Source organism: Chenopodium album, chromosome 2 (assembly GCF_948465745.1).
Source record: "Chenopodium album chromosome 2, dcCheAlbu1.1, whole genome shotgun sequence".
Lineage (NCBI taxonomy): Eukaryota > Viridiplantae > Streptophyta > Magnoliopsida > Caryophyllales > Amaranthaceae > Chenopodium > Chenopodium album.
The window spans coordinates 72,002,547-72,013,662 of NC_137835.1; the positions used below are offsets into that span (position 1 = coordinate 72,002,547).

General features: G+C 30.8%; 1 pseudogene across 1 annotated transcript; it reads right to left on the reverse strand.

Moving 5' to 3' along the window:
• Positions 1-3,404: 3,404 nt before the first annotated feature.
• LOC145575267 (2'-deoxymugineic-acid 2'-dioxygenase pseudogene) lies at positions 3,405-4,927 on the reverse strand (annotated as a pseudogene). The gene is made up of 3 exons (XR_014098262.1): positions 4,665-4,927; positions 4,083-4,404; positions 3,405-3,681 (listed from the first exon to the last, which is right to left on the reverse strand). The product of XR_014098262.1 is annotated as a 2'-deoxymugineic-acid 2'-dioxygenase pseudogene (transcript).
• Positions 4,928-11,116: the final 6,189 nt, after the last annotated feature.

The window sequence follows — 11,116 nt, forward strand, 5'->3', positions numbered from 1 at the left end:
CCGTTGTGCTCTGTCTTATATTGAATGTCCAGTAGATGAGGGGTTTTACGAATATTTGGATTTAGCCTAAAATCGTGGGAATCGATTATAGAGCACCACAACTTAGAAACACACCTAACAACCACTCATCCCATTTTAAAGTGTATTATATCATGTGAACCCTGTAGACACCCATTTGTGTCTCCCCAAAACCAAACCCAGTGATGAGTACCTTTCACGTCGAATCATAATCGAATGAAACGAAAGTGTGGAAAGGTCTAGTGTTGCGGAAAATTTTTATTTCTTTTCTCTTCTCTCTGTTTTGAAAACTTTATTTTAAGAAAACAGCAAATCCAGTTTGGTTGGTCCATGATATAGGTCCAACAATAGTGTAGTTGGATGGGGCTTGCAAAGACCTTTCCAAAGATATATTATAAGCCCAATTCCGATGAATATTGAGGAAATTATGGCCAATTTACTAAACTGGGCCCGGTTTGAGCTTTATGTACGGCCCAATGATCTAGGGGAGGGCCTAATATGACTTATCATTCCTAATGCAATTAGGAATGGTTTTAGTCTTCTAGAATCGTCTAGAAGGTTCTTTTCATTCCTAATTCAATTAGCATTGATAAGTTGACTTTGTTGACTTTTCAGAGTTTTAATCAAAATCAAATAGCATTTTCGAATAAATTATATTATTTTATCTTCCAGTACGGTAAATCTATCGGATTTTCGAAAACGCGTTAAAATCAAGACTGACGTCCAACCCTAGGCCTTGGCGCCTGGAACCAGGCTTGGCGCCAGACGCTAGCCATTGGCGCTAGCCACTGGTGCCTGGCGCCAGCTAGCTAGGGTTGGCGCCAACCTTGTTTTGTGTGCGTCAGACTCTGTTTTGTTAAATTATCTTTTTTGGCTGATTTTCTCTATAAATATCGTATCAAAAACTCCGTTTTCAGGGGATCTACAATCATCATTCATCATCTTTCATTCACGAATTCTCATCAACAATTAGTTTCAATTAGCTTTCATCAACAATCATTAATTCTTTAGCATTCTTTCATTCATTCAATTCTTTCTTACTTTTTCATACAAAATTCCGCATTCGCAAGATCTAGAAACACCTAGCCATATTCGAAGTTGCCTTCGCCCTAGACGTGAAAGGTTTAATTTCTGAGGGTTTGGTCCCAAATCTCTATTTCAATTATTTAATTTAATTGTTTTGTTTATTATTTTTCTTGAAGTTACTAACGTGTGTATTTTGTTATTAGAAAGAGGTACGAGGCATCAAAGTAAGTGCTTTAATGGTTTTAATTGATATTATGATGTAGAAATCACGTTTATATTGTTATTATGATATTCCTAGTATCATGTTTAGGGAAAAGGTTATAATATCAAATATATTAAATATGATTGTTATGATGGTTCCTATGTTCTTCCTAATATTTATGATTGTTAGTATCATGTTAGGGTTAAAGATTTGATTTTTATTGTTTAGTGACATGCTAGGGTTTGTTATTAATCTTGTTAGTATCATGCCTAGGATCTTGCTATGTTTATTATGCTTTGATATTAACATGATCTTGATTATAATTGTTGGAATGATAATGAATTATTTTATTATTCTTATAATTATTATTCATGATATTGATTATTTATTATGTTGCTTGATTATTTATTCTTTATTGCTTGATCACCTTTTATTACATGTTTAAAGGGAATTTGGTACTTGTAATCACGCTTAATAAGATATTAATAATCTTATTAGGGTTAGTTTGATTATAATTCAAGTGATCGCCAATAATAGTTTATTTGTGCATTAATATTCAACCAACATAGATTAAACAGGTTTAGGGTTAACCTATTGATTGCATGTTAATCAGAAAGCGCACATGAATACGATCAGAATAAAGTAGAGGCCTATTATTAGGGCAGGTTCAATCTCTTTTAGGTTGGATTTGTACCTTCATCCCCGAACCCTTATTTGGTTCTTGACCTTATGGAGTTGACGATCTCTTGGATCGTTAAGGGGTGTAACCTTCATCCTCGTGAACGGTTTACAAGTTCCTTAAAAACTTGTTGGCGACTTTTTTGCTCTATCTTCTTCCATTTTGGACGCCACCGTACTTTAGTGTATGATCACAGTGGGGTTCAAGCTAGTGGGATTTTAAAGGCTTGAAATTATTCCCTACAAATCCCATACTTCTTAAATACCGTGAAAAAGTGTGTGTTGCATCTAAAAGAAAACGGAGGAAGTATTTAAGATTCATAAAACGAAAACCATAAAACTAGGGCTATCAAACGTGTCTTTACGTGTTGAGTTCGTAGTGTTCGTGTCGATGTTAAACGGGTTATCCAAACCTAACGTGTCGGGTTATAATTTGTTTTTAAAAACAAATATATACATTAAACAGTATTTGTTTTATTTTTGATTTCCTAAAAAAAACGTAGTACTTGAAAATTATAACAGTGCCAAACAACTTCTCTAAACCTTGGACTCTTGGATTTTTATTTAGCTCCATTCCAATTCGTATATTGTAGTGAACGCAATCGTATCTTAAAGTCCCTCACATATTTCTATGTATTTCTAGATTGTAGTTCGCAACTGTAAGTAGGGGTGTCCGTTCGGTTTTCGGTTTGGATTTAGTCCAAATCCGATCCAATCCGAAATATAATTTGGTTTTCAATTTTCTAATCCGATCCGATCCGAATTTCTCTCTTGATCCAATCCGAATTAAAATTTGGTTATTTGGATCCGATCCGAAAATCCAAATTATAATACATTATTTTTTAGCACCTAATACAATTATAAAAATAAAGCTTTACTATAAATAAAAGTCTTCAAAATCATGATTAAAATAAATAGTTCAACGTCAAGTCATTAATTAATTAATACAAAGTCTCTCTAATTTATTTTATGTAGTAGTAATTATTTGACCTAAACTTCAAAATATACAGAAATTCATATTTATACAAACTTAGTTTTACAATTTGGTTTTCGGTTTGGATTGGATCCAATTAGGGTCAATCCAATCCAATCCGAAAATCCAAATTTCCAAAAAATCTAAATCCGATCCGATCCGATCCGATTTAAAGTTTGGATCCGATCCGAATTGATAATTCGGTTTGGATTGGATTGGATTTCGGTTTTTATCCGAATTATGGACACCCCTAACTGTAAGTCTTGGAATCACATATTATGGAAGCTCATCAATCACCTGTGTGAATTGTGATATGATTTACCTTAGATCATCGTTTCCAATCTAGTTGCATCAATAGACACTTGTTGATTTGAATATAACATTAAATTAAAACTTAAAATGTAAATTGATACATCAATCCATTAATTAATTGTTCCATATTTAAATAAAGCACACTTTATTACAAGATTTATAACATGATCGAATTTAATTGTTAGAGAAAAAAACATAGCGGTCTTTTAATCAATCAAGCTTTAAGTAGGAAAGTCTTCAAGGTTTGGTCAGAGCTTAATTTAAAAGTACGTCCTCGATTGTGAGCTGCAAGTAGCTCGTGATAGTGAAGGTCCCTGTATATTGGTGGGTTCTCATCATCAGTAAGTTCTTTAGCTGGTCCAAATAGTTGATCATCTGCCGGACATAGGAAAACAGCTGCACTTTCTCGAGCTACATTCTCGTTTGTCACTACCTGATGTTCACCGGGTTTAAGCTTTCCGTTGCTAACAACCTTAGAACAATAACACCAAAATGAAAGTGAGTAAAACAAAAAATAACTGAAATGAAATCATACATGTTATATGTATACTACTACGTTTGTACATATATATATATATATATATATATATATATATATATATATATATATATATGAAGTACATACTTCTTCCCTTTTTCTAGTTGACACTATTTGACTTTTACACTATTCATAAATTCACTTTGACTAGCTTTTGTGATTTATAGTTATGATAAAATATAATCAAGTGGGATCTTGTTTGTATCGTCTCAATTTATAATTTTTTTTTTTAAGGACATCAATTATATTTTATTAATTTCACTTCTAATAATTTAGTGTATTGGCAAGCGTGATAAAAGAAAGGTGTCAACTAAACAAAAACAGTATATACATACCTGCATGACATTGCCCAGGTTAACAACAAAAACATCAGGAATAGGATCAGCTGGGATCCATTCTCCATCCTTGACAAATTGAAGGCCTGCAATATCCCCTTGCATAACAATGGTTATGAGACTACGGTCCCTGTGCCTTCCGGCGGCTAGAGTAAGCTTGGGGTCCGGGCATGATGGGTAATGATTCACATTCATGTCAACCACATCCCCAACTTTTGCCTTTTCGAAGTAATCAGCTTCAAGCCCTAGTCCCTCCGCAATCAGCTTTAGCAGTTCCTTTCCCACTTCATTTACTTTTGTCGTAAATTCTCCAATAACCTCCCTAAAAGTATATATATTCAGTTCATACATATGTATAACTATATTATTGCGGTTGCATACTTGCATGGACGTATAATACTTTGATCCAGCCAATCATTAAAAATTAGTCATACGACATGAATCTATATAATATACTTGGTATGTCATATAGAACTGTAATACGGAGTAGTATATTAAAATTTAAAATTAGTCATACGACAAGAATCTATAATACCATTGTACATTAAATTTTTTCGAACAATGATGTATACGAGATCTTACCTGTAATTAGCGGGCTTGTCGGGCCAGTAAGGGGCGCATTTCTCAACAGGTAAGCATCGTTGTGTTATACCATCCCTCCAAAAGTGAAGGTCTTCTGCAAAATAATTATAATTGCTTGTATACAAAGTGAATATATCCTTACTATCGTAAGAAATATATTTCTCTTTATACTCCCCTGGAAGCTCGAAGAATTCCTTGATCACACTTCTTGCCTCATTAAGTAATTTGCTTGGCACCCCATGATTTTTAATCTGCCACCCAATTCATTCACAAATTAATTAGTGTTGCACAAAAATTAATTCAAGAGATAAAAAATAAAATACAGTTATTATTAATATAAATGTATTTAGGGAATTGTATTTTTTTTTTTTAAAGGAAAGATTTAATATCAATCATCAATCAATATAATACTAAAACATACAGACACACACGGAGAGATTTTATCCTGCTCATTTTATTTATTTATTTATCTATTTTGTTTGACGTATTCTTAAGGAAAATATTTTGATATAATTCAAAATATCTTGACATTAGTTCATAATTCAAGGAAATACTTCATAGATCCTTTTTTTTTTTACAAAAAATCAAGTCGAAAGTGTCCATAATCTTAAGGTTGATGTAAGTATAAAATACAAGTTATATTTATTTTTAAATTAGTATTACGAGTGTATTTTTTTTAAAAAAAAAAAAAATTCAATAACAACTCTTTATATAATTTAATAATAATGGTGCATTTCATGGGACTTAAACTAATGGGACTATATTTTTGAAACGCCTAAAATAGCATATGAGACTTAAAAAAATGAGGGGGGGGGGGGGGGGGGGTGGGGGGAGGAGGGAGTGTTTATCATTCCCGTTTCTTAATTAGCCAAACATAATTGATTGTGTTCCAATGTTTAATTTTACATACAATTATAGTTGTTACACCTCTTTAGGCTTCTTAACGGCCTTTCAAATGTGTTACGAAGTTTAGAGCCTTCTCAATCCATTGTTAAATTGTTAAAGGACCAACTCATAGTTCGAGTTTAATTTCCTCTTTGGAGTTGACCATATATGCCCTAAATTTCACCATTTATTCATAGAGTTTTGGTTGAATTCGGATTGTCGGTGGTGTTGTCGATATAAGAGGGAGATGATGAAAATGGCCCGGTGTCCGTAGGGGTAAAGTGACTTAAGTGAGTAAACAAAACATATAAGCAATTTTTTTTATATATCTTTTTGTACACAAATTGCTGAGTGACACGTGTTCACAGTGAGCCCCACTAATGACTTCCATCCAAGAATCCGTTAGATGGTGGTGAAATCATTTTATTTTATTTTTTTAATTTTATGTTACTTTTTTTTTTTTTTTTTTTTTTTTTTTTTTTTTTTTTGTGGTGTTGTAATAAAAGTTTGAGATTTTGTAGTGTTATAATCCATGTTTTGTGAAATTTGTGGTGTTAATTTCTAATTTTCCTATTTATGAACTACTCTCTCCGTCCCGTAATTCAGAGCATCTTTGAGTTTTTTTCGCGGGAATTAAGAAAGTTGGTGAAAGTACATAAGTACATGTGGGGTTAGAGAGAGATGGAGAGAAAAATAAATGGTTGAGAATTATTGAAGAGAGTGAGAGAGAAAGTGTTGGAAATCAATAACATAATACTAAAACAGATACCAGGAATGACACATGCATGTCATTTCCTAGTGTTGTATTTTCCCTCCAAAATGGTTTTTTAATTTATTTTAATTTTTGTCAAATCTTCTTAAACAATCTTCTACTATACCAACAAAGATATTTGTTCCATATTTAGTTAACATATAAATTCCATATTTTTCCTTTAATATATTTTCTACCTTTTATATGGTAATTCATTATTAATGCCCAAATCATGTGTCGATCAAAGTTTGTCAACTAATTAAATTATTGTATAACTCTTGCTTTTGTATAAATTATAATATAACTTTTCAAAGATTGGAGTAATTCACAATAAATTTTGGCTAAATCCGTGCATTGCACTGGATCTAATCTAGCTAATACAAAAATTAATCATTGGTACAAAAAGTGACGACAACCATAAAAAAAATGGAGAATATTCTCAAATAATACAACCTTTTAACTTTAAAACTCTTAATTTTGAATTCGCCAAAAAGAAATACAGACTCTTTATATATATATATATATATATATATATATATATATATATATATATATATATATATATATATATATATATATATATATATATATATATTATTTCTTTCTCCGTTCTTTTTACTTGACCCGCTTTGAATTCGTCTCAATAAGTATTATCATAATATGTAAATTTTACAATTTTTACTTATAGAGAATTAAAGTTATTGATCGTGAAAGTTTTGCATTGGCAAGCGTGGTAAAAGAAACAGGTCAAGTAAAAAACAACAGAGGAAGTATATATTTTGTTAGAGGAGATATATTTATAGACTTATCTCTAAGAGAAATTTGATTTTCTTGTTAGATTTACTCATTTTGTAGTTATTTTCTTTAAGTTTTTGTTGTAAAAAAAATATAAAAAAATAAATAATGGTTTGTGTTGAAAGGCATTTGTATCGTATTATCTTTGACAAAATATCTCCAATGTCCTTTTCATTTGTGTTTTACTTGTGGTTAGTAACGTGTGGGGCGGGTTGGTATAATTGCGTAGACAGTGATGGCCGATTTCCCGATTGACAAGGCCGTGTCAACGACTTTGAAGGCCTATTAAAAACGGGCCCAACAAAATTAATGTTTATATATAATGTAAAATTGTATGTATCATGGTGTACCTAACCACGCCTATATTTTTTCACATTTAGTAAAAAATCTGATCAATTGTAAATTTTGATTATGTAGTAAAAAAATTTGAATATTGCAAATTTTGAACATTTAATATTAAATATTTGAACAATCGCAATGCACCACGCCAATACTTTTGAACATTTAGTAAAAAAGTATGAACAATAACAATTTTTGAACATTTAGTTAAAAAATCTGAACAATTGCAAATTTTGAATTATTACGAATTAGACAAATTTTGAAAAAAGTTTGTCTAACTCGTAATAATTCAATAGTTTTGTAATATATACTGAACATTTACTGTATAAAAAATGAACATTTCTTTATAAAATATGAACATAAAAATTGTATGTTTATGTTCAGTTTTTGTGACGTGTTCATATTTTTTTAGTAAATGTTCTTTTTTTTTGTGAAATGTTTAATATTTTTTTGGTTAATTTTTAAATTACCACCCAAAAATGTTACCATTTTCGAACTAATCACCCGTTTAATTTTTTATTTTAAATTACTACCCCTTAAATTAAATAAATGCTCAGATTACCACCCATTTCAAAAATCCGGTGAATTTTCTGTCTGTAGGCCCCACCTAACACTTATTTTGACCTTTTGACTGATTTTTTTCCCCCGATTTTTCTCTTTAAAAACGCTCTCCAAACTTTAATTCACATTTTCTTCACCAAGTTCCACTAAATTTTACAGAGAAAAATATTAAATTAATTCACATCAGCGGTTGCTACTTTAATTTAATATTAGTTATAACTAGATTAATTTCACATGTTTTTTCAACTAATGTACATAAATATTCATTCATTAGTGGTTCTTACTATACATGCACTTGTATGTTATTATAAACGTTAGTATAATATATGATACTAGTTTGGGTTTCATGCCATGCATGGTAATTTTTAAAAATTAATATCAACTTTTCAATATAATTGGTTATTTTACGAAAAAATGTTAAAAAAAAAAACTAAAATTTAATTAATCTAAAAATTTAATTAATATACACACTACTTTGTTGTGAATTCTAATCAATAAAAAACAACTATTTTTATAACAATACTTTCTTGAAGTAAATTAACAAAATCTTTTTTAATTTTAAGTAATTATCTTTGTTATTAACATATATTAAAAAATTGTTTTTGTAAGAGATTTTATGCTATAATTGATTTTATTTTTTATTAAAAAACAAACTACTAAGGACATACCAGGTGATGACACATGTCATTGATGGCATGTCTTTTAGTATATAGTTATTATTTATCTTTAAATTAAACAATTTTGGATTTTATGTATATCAATATGTGTAATTTTTAAGTCTCCACTTCCTCTATATTTAAATGCGTGAAACATTTTTGTCTTTTTTCATTATTCATTTACTCGTAATTCACTTTGACTAATAGTTGTGATTTACATATAAGAATAAAAAATGGTCTTGCAGGAGCTTGTTAGAATAATTCGTCTCAATAAGTAGTTTATTAATTAATATTCAATTGTAATAATTATTACTTATTATCATTCAAAGTTTTGCATTGGCATATGTGGATTAAAAAATGTTTTACTTATTAATATATATACAGAGAGAATATATTAATACGAAGGTACATATGAGACAAATGCCCAGTAATAATCATATATAATCAAGAAAAAAAACTATAAGTTATTTCTACCTCAGTTTTTTTTAGTTGACACATATTCATTTTTAGGAAGTTTATTTTTAGTTGACACATTTCCTTTTTGGGTAGATTCACTACTACAAAAAACCCCTATCGAGTCGCCTGTAAATGACCTAACGAGTCGCTTTAAAGGCGACTCCACAGCCACCGACACAATAGCTTCCAACTTTAGAAGTCGCCTCTGAGGCGACTTGATAGCTTTTATATAAGTCGCCTATTAGTTTTTAGGCGACTCTATTTGTTAATCTATTGTGTCGCTTGTGTTGAAAGATGTGACTCCATAGGTTAATCTATTGTGTCGTTTGTGTTGAAAGAGGCGACACGTAAAAAATCAACCTTTTTTTCAACTATTTTTATTAGCTCATATAATGTCAGTGTTTATGACACTCAACATGCTTGATCTCTGGTTCTTTGCCTGGAAGGTTGAAGTTCTTGCCATTATACCAAAGTTACTTTTCATATATATATGATATTGTAACTATTTTATATACATTTTTAGAATTAACCTATTGAGTCGCGTCTTACGTATTAGGCGACTTATTATATAGTTGTCATATAATAAAGCACCTAACAAGTCGAACTTTTAGAGTCACCTATATATAATGTGTGACTTGTAAACATATTGAGTCGCCTCATACTTATTAGGCGACTTGTTATGTTGGGGTTAAAATCAACAAAGCACCTAATGAGTCGCCTAATATACATGAGGTGACTTGATAGGTTTACAAGTCGCACCATATATGCATGTGACTCTATAACCCGACTTATTAGGTGGCTTAAATTAGATTTTTAAAGTCACCTGTATATTAGGTGCGACTTTTTAACCTATAGAGTCGCCTTATAAATATCAGGCAACTCATTAGGTGAGAGTCATAGATAAGAAAACTCACCTATTGAGTCGCCTAATATGTATAAGGCGACTCGACAGGCTTTCGAGTCGCACCTTATGTACATGTGACTTTGAAAATCTAATTTAAACCACCAAATAAGTCGGATTATAGAGTCGCATGCATATATGGGGCGACTTGTTAACTTATCAAGTCACCTCATATATATTAGGCGACTCGTTAGGTGCTTTGTTGATTTTAACCCCAACTTAACAAGTCGCCTAATAAATATGAGGCGACTCGATAGGTTTATAAGTCGCACCTTATGTATAGGTGACTCTAAAAGTCCGACTTATTAGGGGTTTTTTGTAGTAGTGATTTTATACCTTGCTTTTTTAGTGTACCCTACATGTTAATCATTTTCTCCCAATCTTTCTCAACTCCTTAATATATGTGCCAAAAGTTGAACGCATCAACTAAATAGAAACAAAGGAAGTACACAAATTCTTATATGTGGCTGCCCACACGGTGTGACCATCAATCAAAAGGGTTACTTCATTAGTGTTATAAAGGTTACTTGTTCAATGTTACATGGGTTACTTCGTCAGTGTTAGGGTTTAGTTATGGGTTACTTAGTCAGTATTTTAGGAGTTAGTCGGTCAGTATCATATGGGTTACTTGGTCAATATTATAGGGGTTACTTTATTCTTTTACAATCATGTGGCCAGCCACACACAAGACGCATTGTAGGAAGTATATACTTATTATTTTTTAGTTAATGTGTTTTTAATTTAATACTAAATTAGAATAAGATTAATATTCATTAATCACATTTCAAACACAAAATTAAACAAAATCATAGAACAATAAAATGTGTTTTGATGATACTAAGGGTCTATTCTGTTCCGCTTAATTTTAGTTTAGTTAAGTTGATTTCAGCTCCAACCAGTTCAGTTCAATTCCCAATTTCCTTCTCTCATAAATAATTTATTTCATATTAATTCAGTTTAACTCCAATCAGTTTAGTTCAGTTCAATGAATCAAAACAGGCCCTAATATCCCATAAGTCAGAAAATTGGTTCAAAAGTACTAATGTATTGTTATACGCCAGTACGTATACTTCTATGACAATGATATACGTAGTACGGAGTAATAAAC